Source organism: Leopardus geoffroyi, chromosome A2 (assembly GCF_018350155.1).
Source record: "Leopardus geoffroyi isolate Oge1 chromosome A2, O.geoffroyi_Oge1_pat1.0, whole genome shotgun sequence".
Classification (NCBI taxonomy): domain Eukaryota; kingdom Metazoa; phylum Chordata; class Mammalia; order Carnivora; family Felidae; genus Leopardus; species Leopardus geoffroyi.
In genome coordinates this window covers 132,983,727-133,000,864 of record NC_059331.1, presented here as the reverse complement: position 1 = coordinate 133,000,864, position 17,138 = coordinate 132,983,727, and the positions used below count along the sequence as shown (strand labels likewise).

General features: G+C 33.5%; 1 protein-coding gene across 1 annotated transcript in view; it reads right to left on the bottom strand.

Moving 5' to 3' along the window:
• Positions 1–17,138, bottom strand: part of FOXP2 (forkhead box P2) — a 566,087-nt gene that overhangs the window by 487,737 nt on the left and 61,212 nt on the right. The window contains exon 2 of the mRNA XM_045495376.1: positions 9,978–10,122. The gene's annotated coding sequence lies outside the window, so the exon portion shown is untranslated. The remainder of the gene's footprint in view (positions 1–9,977; positions 10,123–17,138) is intronic.

The following is a 17,138-nucleotide window of genomic DNA, read 5'->3' as shown; positions in this document are numbered from 1 at the left end:
TAAACTAATTAGATTCCTTTCTTTGGGATTAATGTTGACCCACCTCACTGATAGTGTCAAATTAAAAAAAATCTAAATTAAAGGTCTTGCTTTGGTCATTCTACCAATACTGACTCTCTCTGTTCTTATATCTAATAGAAAAGATAAATATCTTAGTATGATCTACTAAAAACTATAGGAATACATGCTATTTTCATAAATCTCAATGGAAACAACAAAGCAAATTTGGGCTCCACATCACCATTTTGCTTAGGACCAAATCTTCAGTAAGACTGTCACAAATGTGATATAAACTTTTCAAATTACATAAATTTTCCAAACTATCAGTATACATGCCACTGGGTAATCAAAAATCAAGATCAAATAGATACAATGACTCCATTATGCAGGAAAAAGAGAACTCTAGTAAAGAAAGAAATTTCAAACATTGAAGGAAGCTACCTTTAAGTGGATGGTTGGGAAAATCCACATGGATTTTGCATGGACATTAGAATGAGCATTTTAGAGGAACATAATCAGGAGTAATTTAACAGTGAAAACAATAACGATGGAAGCTTTATTTAACCCATATGCCAGGTGCTGTGTGGCATGCTTCATCTCTTCCCCACTCATTTCCCCTAAATCCTAAGAGATTACATTTTATATAATGCCTCTTAAATAAGCAGCATTTATACTCTGTACTTGATGAGTATGATTTACAATAAAACTAAAATTACCACTTCATCGTATAACCCTATTAGAAATATAGTAGTGTATTGAAGAAATAAATACATGATATTGTAAAAACTCATTCTACTTCCAGTTGTAACCTTAGGAGAACTCTCAAACATATGCATAACAAGAAATATACAGATATATTTGCTACAGTATTGTTTGAAATAGTAAAAAATGAAAAACAACCAAATTGTTCATCTACCAAGGAAGAGATTTTAAAATAAGTATGCTTTATTCAAACCATGGAATGTTATAAAGCAGTTAAAAGCTAATTAATTATTATCACCCAAAATAACAAAGATGGAAAAAGACAATCTCAGTGTCGGCAAGGCATGGAGCAACTCAAATCCCAGACAGTGATGGTCAGAAGGTAAACTGGGACAGACAAGCACTTTAGAAGACCACATGCAGTATCCACTAATGTTGACACTATGATATAGATAACCTAGGATACACATACTAAATTGATATGATGATGTATATATTCTATCAAAGTTCTACTCCTAGCTATATAGATGCACACAATATGTAAAGGACATGTAAAAGAATCTTCAGAGTACTATTATGTCTAATAGCTATAAATAAGAAAACAACCTAGATGTCCCAAAATAAAATGGAAATAAATAAACAGTAATATATTCATGTATTGGAATACTAGATAGCATTCAGGGTAGACACTCAGATAGACACAATAATGTGGAGGAAGCTCGTAAATCTAATATTAAAAACAAGCCAGGGGTGCCTGTGTGGCTCAGTCAGTTAAATGTCCGACTTCAGCTCAGGTCATGATCTCACGGTTTGTGGGTTCAAGCCCGGCATCGGGCTCTGTACTGATAGCTCAGAGCCTGGAGCCTGCTTCAGATTCTGTGTCTCCCTCGTTCTCTGCCCCTGCCTGGCTAGCACTTTCTCTCCCCCCCACCCCACCAAAGAAATAAATAAACATTTAAAAAGTTTTTAAAAAGAAAAAATAAAATAAAAACAAAAGCCAGACACAAAAGATCATATGCTAAATGATTCCATTTATATAAAGCTTGAAAATAGAGAAAACAAATCTATGTTGTGAGAGGTCAGGATATGGTTTCCCTGGTGGAAGATGGTGAAGGATAGTAACAAAAAGGAGGAAAAAAGATGGGGAGGCTCTTATAGTACTGGTGACATGCTACTTCTTGAACTGGGTACTAGGTACACAGATGCATTCATTCTGTGAAAATTCATCAACACATAATTTATGATTTTTGCAGTTTTCATTATACAACTACAAAAATCATGAATGTGTTTTATATATATATTCATATTTATATATATATTTATATATATGTATATAAAACCAGCTGACTCTAAAAAAAACTAAAAAATCAGACTTGTGTGTATCAATATGGATAAATTCCCTGTATAATTTTGCAAGTAAAAATGTTTCAGAAGGGTAGATTTGATATGATGCCACTTCCATTAATTTTAAAATCACAAAAAACAAAACGTAAGATATATAGATAAACACCAACTTCAGTGTAGTACAGAAAGAAAGAAAGAGAGAGAAAAGGAAACAGGATGAAAGCACATAGCTTTTACTGTATTTGTGGCATTATATTTCTTAAAAAGAACGAAATCTAAAGAAATATAACAAAATATTCACATATGTCAAATTGGGATATCTGGATGCCTATAATGATATTTTCTGAAAGTTTACAATATTTTAAAATAAAAATCTTAAGGAAAGCTACCCCTTGGATTCTGAATTAAACAGAATATTTAAAACAATTTTTAGTGAAAAACACTCCTAACTAATTTGCCCAGATCAGCAAATTAACAAATATTTTCATTTAGCTTAAGTTAACTGAGATGACTGATGGGTGCTTACTTTAGGTAAAGGTAATTAGGTTTTAATACACATAATGCCTTTTGGACAAACCTAAAATATGGTCCACATATAGAAAAAAAAAATGGTACACCCTTATTTGCCAAAAGAGAAGTTGGACCTTTTAAGTTGTACAACAATAAAATCACTAAACATTTAAGAGAGTTCAGCAGAAATGACCTTCAGAGCCTATCTGTGGAGAACATACACCTTCAATATACTCTGATACCTGACCCAAGACCACTTTGTTGCTTCTTAATGTTGTCCCACAGGGCTATCCTCAAAATGGGGCACTTAAGTAATAGTGGTTACATGGACAGAACTGTCAACCCCGCAAAACTAGGTCATCAGTATACCCACTAAAAAATGTTATTCATCCCAGGAATACTGAGTCCCTTGTCCCAGATATAATTTTACATCATTAACTTGGAGGTGGATTCAATATGTAACTCACTGGTCTTTCGAAAAGACTGAAGCCACCATACACTTTGGGTTTAACGAGAAGTTTTATCGTCACTACCCTGCCTTTAAAATATGAAGAGGTGTGAGAAAAATACAAGTTTTAAGTACTTGGGGTTTTTTTGTTTTTTTGTTTTTTAATAATAATCACTTCAAACCAACAGGTCAGGCTTTCCTAATACTTATCCTGGAGGATCTCATCCTATGTCTTTAAGCATTCTGTCCTTTGCTACAACCCTTCTTTCAGTGTCTGAGAGCAACTAATTAGTTAATATTTTAGGTAGTCTTTTAGAAATCACAAGACACAAATTCAGGTGAGATATTCAGGCATGTGCTACTTCCTTAAGATATTAACAGCTGCTTTTGGAGTGCCTGGTTGGCTCAGTCAGTTAAGCAAGCATCTGACCTCAGCTCAGGTCCTGATCTCACAGTTCTTGAGTTTGAGCCCCACATCAGGCTCCATGCTGACAGCCCAGAGCCTGAACTTGCTTCGGATTCTTTGTCTCCCTCTCTCTCTGCCCCTCCCCTGCTTGCACTCTCTCTCTCTCAACAATAAATAAATGTTAAAAAAAAATTTTTTAAGATATTAACAGCTGCTTTTGCTAAAAAAGTCTACATTATTAGAAGAGAACATGGAATATTACACTTTATTTTGTTAAATTTCTATTCTACAAAGATTCAAGTCAGTTATGGACACAGCTCTGTAAAGCTGCCCCCAAGAAACTGGTGCCTTGCTATTTAGTGAAAACAAAATCATACAAATGTCAATTTTTCAGAAAGATTCAACTTCAACCTTGCATTTTTTATCTTGTTAAAACTGACATGTCTCTTTTCAGACATATAAGTTATTTTGTTTTCCATATTCCCAAACATCTTCTCAAACTGACAGTGCACATCTTTTTGAACTCAAATCAATATGTACTAATTAATAGATCATTTTCTGAATTATACATTGAATGAGATTAAAAAAAGAATTCTGTTGTCTGCCAGGAATTTTTAAAGGAAAAATATTCTTTAGATCTTTTAAAAATTTATACACATTCCAGGTAGATTAAATATAAAATTATGAAAATACTAGGGCACAAAGAAATAATAAGCTTTTAAATATTTCCATGTGGTGATAGAATTCCTTTCCAGACTGTATCATTTCCAGAAGAATTCTCTGCTTCAGAACTTAGTAAGTGGAATAAACGGCTATATATTGCACATTGCTGTAAGAGATACAGAGACTGAGATAGAGATAGAGATATATAGATGGATACAAACACATAAATATACATATATATGTATATAAATACATAAATACATACAAATATACACACACATTCATTTATACACACACACACTTCTACATATATACAAAATAAGCAAGAGAAAGACCACTACCATTAATTAAATACCTGCTGCGTGCCAAGTATTTTTTGTGCTTGGAGATTTAATCTTCATCTAAGCCTATAAGGAAATTATTATTATTATTGTTGTTGTTGTTGTTGTTGTTATTGTTACTTCTCACATGCCAAACTTAACCCAAGATCAATATAAACAAATAACACGGCAGAGCAAACATTTGACCCCAGGTGTGTCAAATGCAAAAATGGGACTATTTCCTACACGGTATGCTTAAAATACGTTTCAGATTTTAAGTATTGCTTTGTGTCTCTTTAACATAAAAAAAATCATTCTGGCACTAGGAAGAAACATAGCTGATTTCTGAAACAAAATCTGATTTTATTCCCAAAATTTCAATATGGCAAGGGAAAAGTTGCTACAAAGATAATTCTTAGTTGAATATGTTCAAAATGTAATTCCTTGGTAATCTGGGTTTTGGCCAAGACAAATCAAAATCATAGATATATTACAAATGCCAAGTTTTCAAAGAAACAAAAAAAATGCAATAGCAACAGATGCATCCTCCCGAGACATTTGTGTTGAGCCTAGCTGTATCCAGAATCTGAAGAAAAGAGGGATTTTTTTTTCTGTTTCGTTTTTATGAATAATAAATTCCTGGTTTCTGTTAATGTCAACCAGTTAAATAAGGTTATATTTACTCCTTGGAAAATTAAACAAAAGAATATACTGAGAAAGAAAGGAGAAAGGAAAGAGAAAAAGAGGGAGGGGAAGAAAGAAAAAAGGAAAGAAAATTTTAAAAGGGGTTACGAAGGAGTCCATATCTGGTACTTTTAAAACCAAATCTATATTTGAAAATTTGTATTCAAAGATGGGATACAAAGAGCATCTGTGTTTTTCATTTCTTTTACAACATTCTAATGTTAAAATTAACAAATTAACTTTAATTTACTTAAGTAAAAAAGTATTTCTGAGGATGGTGGACCACTGCACAAAATGTATTAAAATTTAAGGAAAGAAGCTATGAACAACTCAATAAAGAAGAGTGTTTTATTATTACAGAATGAATTTGTGTTATATTACCAAAAAAAAAGTATTTATTTTTAAAATAAAAACTGAAACATCTATCTTAAAATAAAGATACATTTATGCTAGGTAAATAAATTGTCATAAAAAGTTACTAAATAGGGGCGCCTGGGTGGCGCAGTCGGTTAAGCGTCCGACTTCAGCCAGGTCACGATCTCGCGGTCCGTGAGTTCGAGCCCCGCGTCGGGCTCTGGGCTGATGGCTCAGAGCCTGGAGCCTGTTTCCGATTCTGTGTCTCCCTCTCTCTCTGCCCCTCCCCCGTTCATGCTCTGTCTCTCTCTGTCCCAAAAATAAATAAACGTTGGAAAAAAAAAAAAAAAAAAAGTTACTAAATATATTCAAGTATAGAAGTCTTCCTTTATGGACATTAGGACTTTCCCCAAATGAAACAATGTTTTGCGAGATCACAAAATATTGATTTTAAATTGCATCTTTTTAACTTTGAATACTCAGATCAAATTTGAAATTACCTTTTTCTCAGAATTCTAACTAACCAAATCAATGAGATTTTTGATTTTTAAAATTACATTAGACTTGCAAAAAATTATCTAAAATATCTTATTTTTTAGAGTAGTTTTATATTCAAAGAGAAATTGAGCAGAAAGTACACAGAGACCCATACATATTCTCTTCTCCATCTCCAAAATACATAAAGTTTCTATTATTATTAACATCTTGCATTAGTGTGGTACATTTTCTACAATTGATGAACTCATACTACAACACTGTTATTAACTAAAGTACAGAGTTAGGGTTCACTGTTAGTTTTATACAGCTCTGTGGGTTTTGACACATTCATAATGTCATGTATCCACCATTACGTTACTATACAGAGTAATTTCACTACTCTAAAAGTCCACCTATTCAAAAAAATAAAAAATAAAAATAATAAAACTCCACTAATTCATCAGTCCCTCCCCACAACTCTGGCGGCCTCTGATCTTTTTAAGGTCTCTGTAGATTTGCCTTTTCCAAAACGTCAGAGAGCTGGAATCATACAGGATATAGCCTTTTCAGAGACCTTCATTCATTAATATTAAATTTCCTCCATGTCTTTTTGTGGCTTAATACGTCATTTCTCTTGATCAATAAATAGTCCATTATATGTATGTATCACAGATTGTTTACCCATTCACCTCCTGAAGAACATCTCGGTTGCTTCCAAGTTTGGGCAATTTTGAATAAAGCTTCTATAAACACTCTTGTACAAATTTTTATGTGGACATAAGTTTGCAACTCATTTGGGTAATTACAAAGAAGTACAATAGCTAGACTGCATGGTAAGTATTATATGTATAACTTCATAATAAACTCCCAAACTGTTTTCCAAAGTGGCTGTATCACTTTTCATTCCCACCAATGAATCACAGTCCTTCTTGCTCTACATTCTTGACAGCATTTGGCATGTCAGTGTTTCAAATTTTAGTCATTCTAATAGGTATGTAGTGATATCTCATTTTTTAATTCCTAATTCCCTAATGAAATAAATACTAAGCATCTTCTCATTTCCTTGTTTTCCATCTGTATATCTTTTTTCATTAGATCTGTTTAAAGCTCTTGTTTATTTTTATTTTTTTAAATTTTTTTAAATGTTTAATTTTTTGAGAGACAGAGAGAAAGAGAGAGAGAGAGACAGAGCAAGAGCAGGGGAGGGGCAAAGAGAGACAGAGACACAGAATCTGAAGCAGGCCTCAGGCTCTCAGCTGCCAGCACAGAGCCTGATGCGGGGCTCAAACTCATGACCGCAAGATCATGACCTGAGTTGAAGTTGGATGCTCAGCTGACTGAGCCACCCAGGTGCCCAATCACTGTAGTTTTATACAAGGTCTTGAAGTCAGGGAGTGTCAGTCCTCTAACTTTGTTCTTCTTCAATATAATATTATTTACTTGTTGTCTTTTGTTTTCCAGATAAACTTAAGAATCAGTTTATCAATATTCACAGAATAACCTGTTGGCATTTTGTTGTGATTGTGTTGAATATGTAGATCAAGGAAAGAATATGCGACATTACAATTATATTGCATTTGTTTCTGCAGAGACATGGAATATCCTGTAGATCTTTGATTTTCTTATCTTTCATCAGAATTTTATAGTTTTCTAATATTTTAACATATAAATATTATATATTTTAATGTATGCATTTTATATTATGTATATGTAATATTGTATTTTATATTAGATAGACGATTGATAGATAGATAGAGAGATAGAGAGATAATAGATTTGTACCTAGGTTTCAGGATATTTTTGGTGCTAATATAATGGTACTATATTTTTATTTTTTTGAGTTTTAAATTTTTGAGAAAGACAGGAAGAGGAGCAGAGAGAGAGGGAGAGAGAATCCCAAGCAGGCTCTGCACTGTCAGTGCAGAGTCCCATGTGGGGCTCAATTTCATGAACCACGAGATCATGCCCTAAGCTGAAATCAAGAGCTGGACGTTCAACCAGCTGAGCTTCGCAGGTGCCCCAATGGTACTCTATTTTTCATTTCAAATCCCAGTTGTTCATTGCTGGGACAAAGGAAAACAACTGACTTGTATATTAATCTTGTTTTCTGCAACCTTGTTATCATTTATTACTTACAGGAGGTTTTATTTGGTTGATTTCTTTGAAATGTTCTACGTAGATAACCATGGTATCCGCAAATAGTCATATTTCTTCCTTTCCAGTCTGGCTGCTTTTTATTTCCTTTTCTTATTACCTTAGCTAGGATTTCCAGTATAATAGTGAATAGAAGTGATAAGGACACCCTTGCCTTATACCTGATCTTAGCAAAGACGCACTTAGCTTTTCATTAATGGTTGTGCATAGCATAAATATCCATGCAACCACCAGCCTAGTGAATCAATAGCATGTTGCTGACATACCAGAAGCTCCTAGAAACTCTACCTCAGTGTTTACCACCTACCTAGAATTTAACTATTATTTTTAATTTTGCTGTAATCACTTTTTTGGAACTTTATAGAAAAGAAATCATACATACATTATTCATTTGTGCTAGGTTTTTTTCACACAACATTATGTTTATGAGATTCAAGCATGTTATTATTGCTATACTTAATCTATATTCATTGATTATATATATGTAATATTGTACATATTACAATGTACAATATTGTACAGAAGATCCACAAAAGTTTTCTGTAAAAAATAATATTTTCCAATCCTTCATCAATCTCAAACCTGTAAATAAGAGTTTACCACTTACTCGTCAAATCTAAATAACTTTTTAAAATTTCTGTCACACTTTTCAATAGCAAATATTAAAATTTTACATAAGGAACAACTGTTTCACATCAGCGAAAGGAATAATAATGTTTGTAATGTTTCCCAAGGCATCTCTATCTAGTTCAATGACAGAAAAATTTAGAACTAAATGTCTAAGACCAAAACCACTAACTTTTTTTTATCTACGTAGTTTATGCTAAATTCAAAAATCCTAATTCATAATTGTAGTGTTGGAAATGGCCAGAGTGTTTCCAGGCTCTATCAAATGTTCTAAACAATATTAAATGTGAACTGATAAATTATGAAGATTTCTTACTGCAATCTACTTTGACAACTTTGTCAGATGCTATGTCAATAAGAATATCACATTTAAAACCCGTAAAATTCATGTTTCAATTTTGACATAATTTCCATGATTCAGACTTTTTAAAATCAAAACAATACTCTTCCACTGAGCTCATTCACTGAAGAATGAAAAGGGTTATCAACTGTTAAGCGAAAGTCAAATTTCTGGCAGTAAGCCGTATATCACATATCAAGTGCCTTATCACAAGGGCGATGCAGTAAGTAACTTTTCAGATAAAAGTGACAACTGACAAGAAATTTCTTCCCAAGTAATTTTCCTAAAATAAGCATTGCCTTTAATCATCATTCTTCCTACCAATTTATAAACAGCAACTGAATTCTTTCTATATAATCATGAACACACATCTTTTAAGTTCTTCCTAATGAGATAGGGAATCAGTCCTTCCAGTACACTGAGCTGACAAAATTTATATATTTTTATAGTGGATTATGGATACAAATTCATTCCAATACATTTTCACTATGCAAAGTGAAAAAAAGGACTTAATGTCTCTCTTACTGGAAGGTGGATTTAAATAGATATATTAAGATAGTCTTATTCTCAGATATAAAGAAATAAAAAAGAAAAAGAAAGAACTAAAGTTTAGTGCAAAAAGGGATTATGATGGCACAATTGTAGATATTAAATCAAAGGAAGTTACCTTCTTTTCATCAGAATACTCTCAAAATTCTTAACAATTCTTTGCCAGAAGATAAAATTAAAAATAATCCATTCTGCATTAAATAGTATTATTGCAAAGCATCACCTTGTGTTACGATTCAGAAAATGTTAACACAAATAGAAATTTAAGGTTAACAACAAAAACACCTATATATTTTGTACAGAAAATACATCCAAATATTTGCATCACATATTTTTCTACTAATACCTGAATAGCTACAAAAACTGAGGGATGGAAAATATAGAGTATAGATGACTTACATTTGAAGGGTTAGACTTTAATTCTCTCTCCCAGGATTGAGGAGTCTTACTCTTTGTGCTTACAATGCTTCTTTCTCCAGGGTATTCTTCTACTTCCAGAATAGGTCAGGACAAAGCTTCAACAGACTTCTATTATTTGTTTGATCTAGGGGGAAATTATACTTTTAATCAATTATTACAAAACGCATCAAACTTTTTCTTACTGTGCTGGTGGGTGGGGGCTTCTCATTATTTTCTGTTGGATCTGATGTGAACAGAGAAAATAGGAATTGCCATTGTTGAATATTATAATAAATAAATCAAGTACTTTAACACCACTAAAAGAAACCCACATCCATCTTCTTTTTCATTTTTATGGCTAAGCAGCATAGCAAGAGAAAATTAATATTCAAAATCCAAATGACTACAAAAGCCTACTCAAATGTATTTTTAAAAGACTTTAACATAATTTTGCAAATCCATGAGTTTGAATGGACTGGCAGAGACGATTAGGTATCAAATATTTTTACTCATTCATTTTAATGTCTTAGAGCTAAAGAATTACAGGATGATTAGAAAAGTGTAAAGGAAAATCCATTTTTAAAAATTTTAATGGAATAATAAAAAAAGATGATTTCAAGAGCATGAGACAGACCAGAAACAGATAGCAGAGGGTCTGTAGGCAGGGCAAGAGATCTGGAGTAAAAATTTTAAAGATGGTACAAAGGTTAGGAACTGCTATTCAAACAAAGCATGTTGGTCAAATTAAAGTACACAACATGGGTACGTCCTAAATCCTGACTCATGTTAATTCTCTAGCAAATCTATAAGATGTAAAAACGTAACACATACTACCTTTACAAGGACACTGAAATGTGATGTATGATTATCTGCTCCATGGTGGTATGAACATTCATAATTTTAAGGAAATTAATTGTATTCTACAAATTTTATCAAATTATAGTTTTCTAATAATGGATATTTTCTGCCTCATTAAAATGAAATATTAAGATAAATGTCTTCAACTTGTGCCATACCCTAGATCACACTCTCTTAAAGTCATTCATATTGCGTTCCATTAAATAATAAATTAGAATGTAGGGGGAACTTTTGGAGGAAAACTGGAAATAAAATATAGACGTTTTGGGGAAACGTATCATTTAAAGCCAGTTTTTACTCAGATATATAAGAGTATTACACTTGTGATTATTATTACAAAAAGAAAACTATAATAGGATTATGATAAATAAACAAAATCAATCAGTATCTGTATCAAAATAGCCAGATAGGAAAACCAGAGATACAGAGGCAGAAGAGTACTTCTTTAAGCCATCAGTGTAGTCACAAATTGATACTCGTGTGGTCACCTTTGTTTTTAACCACTGTAAGGGATATTTACCTGGCATACTCCAAAATTATATCCAGATGAAACAAAAACACAAATTAGGCTACTAAAAATTAAAGCTTTGAGGAAACAAACTCATTTGAGATTAGATTTTAGGATTACAGAAAACTGCAGTTTTCTTTTCAAAAGATTCAATTAATCTTGGCCTAATGTAACAGTCTTACTACTCAAATTTATAAACATGCACTTTCTGTATGAATGTCTCCATATGGCTTTTCAAACATAGGTAGTTCCACTTTTGTTTCTAGAACACAGGAATGGTTTTGCTGTATTTTGGATCAGTGAAGATCAATGTGCATTCCTTTAGGGAAGCCTTTTGAACTGACAAAGGATGAATGATTGACATCAGTAACAAATACTTTTTGTTGTCCTGGACTGACATGTCATTTATAGCAATACCTATGCTAATTAATGCCATACATATCTACCAGATGTGTCAGAGAAATATGCCAGACCCTTCAGAGAATATAGCTTGAGTGTGGCTAAAATTACATTATAGATATGGAAATGTATCCCTTTGTGATATAGAACTAATCTCCCTCCCTCCCTCCCTCTCTCTCTCTCTCTGTCACACACACATTCACACACATTCACACACACATGTGCACACACGCAGAATATACTTTCTAGGGTAGAGAAAACCCCACTTATCCATATAATTACCTATACCTTGTATTTTCCACTGGTATTTTTTTTTGTTTTTGTTTTTTACTTCAGAAAGCAAACGGTACCTTACCAAGTTTTAATACACTATAAACTCAACCCTAAGAAATACAGGACATAAAATATAAAAAACACAAGTTGTGGCCTTCACAAACTACACTATCATCATGACACTTTACCATATTATATTAAAATTTTGTTCTCAGATCTTCAACTACACTGGTAGATCATTAACAATGAGTACTATTATTAATCATCTTCATTTCTCCATTCTGTAGGACATACTTTGGTATACACTGGGTACCAATTTTTGTATGTGTGTATTTCTTAAATAAAAGTAAAGTTCTACAAGGTCATCAAAATTACACATAGCATTTTTGTCAATAAATTCAATACATACAGAGAAAGAATTAATAATGTTGGCAACTAAAACCCGTAGTCATTGAATCAGACAAACTGGTAAAGAACTCCTCTCAGCGGCTGGCACATAGCTAGCACTCAATAAATGTGAACTGTGAACTATAATCAGGGTGAGCATTCCTCCCTGACTGCAGGGGTTAAATGACATTCATCCTTACTATAATTATTAATAGTTATCCCTTTCCTTCTTAAAAGTCTCCCAGTTTAGATGATAACTTTATATAGTCATTGAAGGTAGAATTAATTATTATTCATTTATCATTTGATTATTTTTGTCAATAAATTTTTGGGTTTTTTTTCTTTTTCCCATGATGCTGTTATATGACAAGAATATTTTGTTAGGATTAGAATAAACAAGATTCATTCTTTTAACATGAACAAATTCACATAGATGGTCAAAGGTTTACTAAATCCTCACATCCTTAAAGCTAAACATTTTATAATCAGCGTAAGGATCACTTGCTAGCTGACAAATCCAAATGTGAATTCTTAATTCTTGATTTGTGTAACTTCTCTCACTCAGTTTATTTTTTACTCCTTCCTTTTTAAAACTCTCCCTTTGGCTTACATGACACTCCTCTTTCTGAATTCCTCTTCTAACTCTGGGATCTTTTTTCAGTCTCTACTAGTTCCTATTCTTAGGAGTACCTCCTCAATGTCACTTTTCCCAAGACTTCATTCTGGACCATGTCTTAACCAGCCACTGTATTTCCAGTATCAACCACTACCTGTGGCAAACAATACCCGAATGTATATATTCAGTCCACACCTCTCTCCTGACTGGCAGATGTAAAATTCCTACTGATTGTACAATGTCCTTTCTCCAGTCTTAACTCCCTCTAACCCGCACTCCACAACACAAGCCAAGTGGGTTTTTACTTTTTTGTTTATTTTCTGAAATACAAATATAATAATATTCTTTCTAGCCGAAGGAAACAGTCAACAGTTAAGGAAGGAATGAAGTCCTTCAGAGGATTTACAGACAACAGAAGACGAGGGGGGGAATCCAAACCTACTAGAATGAGAGGGAATCTATTCGTGATATCTCATTTGTAATGCGAGCATGTTTCACTTACAAAAATTATTGCGTGCCGTGGTTAGGTTTCAGGGCAAATATTACTAGAAAGAATAATATGGTAAACAAATACATTATGAGTATCACAAAATACCACTCACAAAAGAGCACTCAAGTTTTAAGTATATACCATTGTCTCTATAAAGTCTCTTCCACCTCTACAATGATAGTCCTTTTCCTGTTTCTCCAAAGACAATTTCAAATTCATAGTCTTCACATCCATCAAATATCTTCAAACACCATTCTCACCATTATTCTTTGCAGAATACACCCAATCTGACAAAGTTTTCCAAATATATATTTCATAAAATACCCAAAGCTAAGACTGAAGCAGGTGGGTGTAAGATAAAATAAAGTTGTAGGGTACTAAGGTAAAGTCTCAAAAGGGGTGGGTTTTAACCCTCTCAGATGACTGTATTTGCTACTGCATTTGTTGTGTAGGCATGCAGGCTTAGTCTTGCCAAATGTGAATTTTTAAGAAAGGTTGAAAAAGCTATGTGTGTGTGTGTGTGTGTGTGTGTGCGCGCGCGTGCGTGTGACAGAGAGACAGAGAGACAGACAGACACAGAGACATAGAAAGATTCAATTTTTAAGATTTAACAAGTTTTATATTTTTTAAAAAAATGGTAAGTATTAACAAATATTATTTGCAAGCTCTGTAAGGGACATGGATCACCCCTTTTTGACATCAAGGTTAAGTTGAAGAGCTTAGAGCCTATGACCTAAAAGCCATGTATAACATGGTTTATCAAGGAAAGTGTGGTCTGTGTTCTGACCAACCAATAAAAACTCTTTTGGCATATAATCCATTTACATGTTAAGATATGCTTGCTATTTAATTTCATTATCTAAAACAGCCTGTGAGTGCAACTTTCCATCCTCTCTTTGACTCAGCTCTTTATTCTCTACTGCCTCTTAAACATCTTCACTTGAATATTCTGGTTCTGACCCTTCTTCAAATTAATAATGGCTTATATGTCTTCAGAATTGTATCTCAAACCTTCTCTTTACTCAAGAGCACTCAAGTTTTCTTAAATATATACCAAAAGATGTCTCTATAAAACAGCCTAAAAACAATGTCTCTTCCACCTCTACAATGATAGTCCTTTTCCTGTTTCCCCAATGACAATTTCAAATTCATAGCCCTCACATCAACTAAATATCCTTAAATACCTCTCTTACCATTAATACTTGCAGAATATACCATTATCTGACAAGGTTTTCCAAATATATAAGATGTTTTTATAATCTATAAGACTGACATGGGGGAGAACTGAAACACATGAATACCTAAATTCAATAAATTTGACTTCAAATCATAGAAATATTTCCCTGGCGCCTTTCCTTATGAATGTATCAATTAGTGTCATTTAACAGAAGGGGTTCCTCAATATCTACCAAGTAAATCAAAACTTGTTAGCCCAAAACCTAAGGCCCTTCATTTTAGCATCTAATCTGCCTCTCCCATATATTGTTGCTCTTAGTCTCCCTTACATTCCAGAATAGAATCAACCATTTCATGCTTGCCTTGATCAGCCTTTAAAGTCCCAATTTGCTCCATCTAGACTGTCTCTCACCTCTCAAATTCTATTTGTTCAAATTGCACTATACCTCAATTCAATTACCATCTCCTCCATGAAGCACTCCCTTATTTTTTTAGCCAGAAGTAATCAACCCGCATAGCATTTTCTCCATCTCACATGTAATTAAAAACTACTGAAAATACAGAATATGCCTTATTTACCTGTGTCTTTCTTGGAAATAATTTTTACTACCAGTATTTTCAAGTTTAAAAAAAAAAAGCCTATCAAAATATGTGTCATGGAGAACTACCAAGTCATTATTTGACTTATTCTGTAGAAAACCTAATAGACAAACTATACTTAGTCAAATAAAACATTTGGTTTGAAATATCTGCTCTGAAGTTCTCAATCAATATTAAAATTTAGAACTCACTGGGGTGCCTGGGTGGCTCAGTCAGTTCAGCATCTGACTTCAGCTCATGTCATGATCTCACGGATCGTGCGTCCGAGCCCCACATCAGGCTCTGTGCTGACAGCTCAGAGCCTAGAGCCTGCTTCAGTTTCTGTGTCTCCCTCTCTCTCTAACCACCCCCCCTCCTCGTGCTCTGTCTCTCTATCAAAAATAAACATTAAAAATTAGAATAAAATAAAATAAAATTTAGAACTCAAAACAAAATTATATGTTTTTTGCAAAAATTGTGTTATATGACAATGGATTTTATTTTATTTTTAATTTTTTTTCAACGTTTATTTATTTTTGGGACAGAGAGAGACAGAGCATGAACGGGGGAGGGGCAGAGAGAGAGGGAGACACAGAATCGGACACAGGCTCCAGGCTCTGAGCCATCAGCCCAGAGCCTGACGCGGGGCTCGAACTCACGGACCGCGAGATCGTGACCTGGCTGAAGTTGGACGCTTAATCGACTGCGCCACCCAGGGGCCCCTATGACAATGTATTTTAAATGATGTAATAAATCTCTCCATAAAGACCACTAACATAATCCTCTGCATTTCATGAAAGGAAAATCAAAACTAGCATACTCAACAAATCGGAGGTCACCAAAGGGGTTGTTAAGAGTTGAAAAAGTACAAAATTATATTCCAAAGCCTACTTTTATTAGTGGTAAATTTCAGAAAATGGAATATTCACATCTGAATTATCTTAGGGAAGAGAACTTATTTACATAAACTTTGGGTCAAGCATGAGACCCGAAATAAAATGAGTTGTCAATGAATGACCAGGATCTTCTAATTGGGAAGACTTCCTTTGCCTCTGGCTCACCCTATAAACTCCTCCATAGTTTATAGGAAAGATTCACAGAAGAAAGTAATTTACCTAAGATCTCAGAGAGTGTAAGGGGCACAGATAGGACTTGAGCTGGGTATAACTGTCCTAATCCAGTCGTCTTTCCTTTCAACCAATGCAAGCCAAATTTACTCAAAACGTAATATATAAATATCCACATATAATCTTAATTTCTCTAGCTATGTTTCAAAATAACCATTTCCACTAAATAACAAAGATAATCAAAATTAGAAAATACCAATATTTTTTGTACTTGTAGTCTCCAGAGCATGCTTATTACAACACTATAAATTTCACATTACAGGTATTTCACTTATATATCATACATGTTTGTAACTAGAGTCAAATAAGGATATCACACTTCTAAAACTAATAATCTTCCATTCTTAAAAAGGCACAACCCGTATTAGCATCAATAGATACACATTTAAAGGAGATCTACTCATTTTATGCATAATTTCTGAGTAGCTGATGGTATTTTAGTTTATTTATGAAGTGGGAAAAAAATTCTCAGCACAAACAAGCAGTGGGGGTGCAGTGGCTGGGGGGTGTGGGGGGAAGACCACCTTATCTATATTGCCCTGACAATTGAGTATGGACAACAATATTTTCTAAATGTACCCTATTCAGCGCTGGATATGTAATTACCTTCAGTTCATAGTCTAGACATTAATGCTTTCATAGTATTTAAGACTCCTTGTAACATGCTTGCAGCTTTAAGTAAGCAAGGCTAAATCTTGACCAGATAAATTAGCAAAGAATGCAATAAAAGCTGCAATAAAAGAACTTT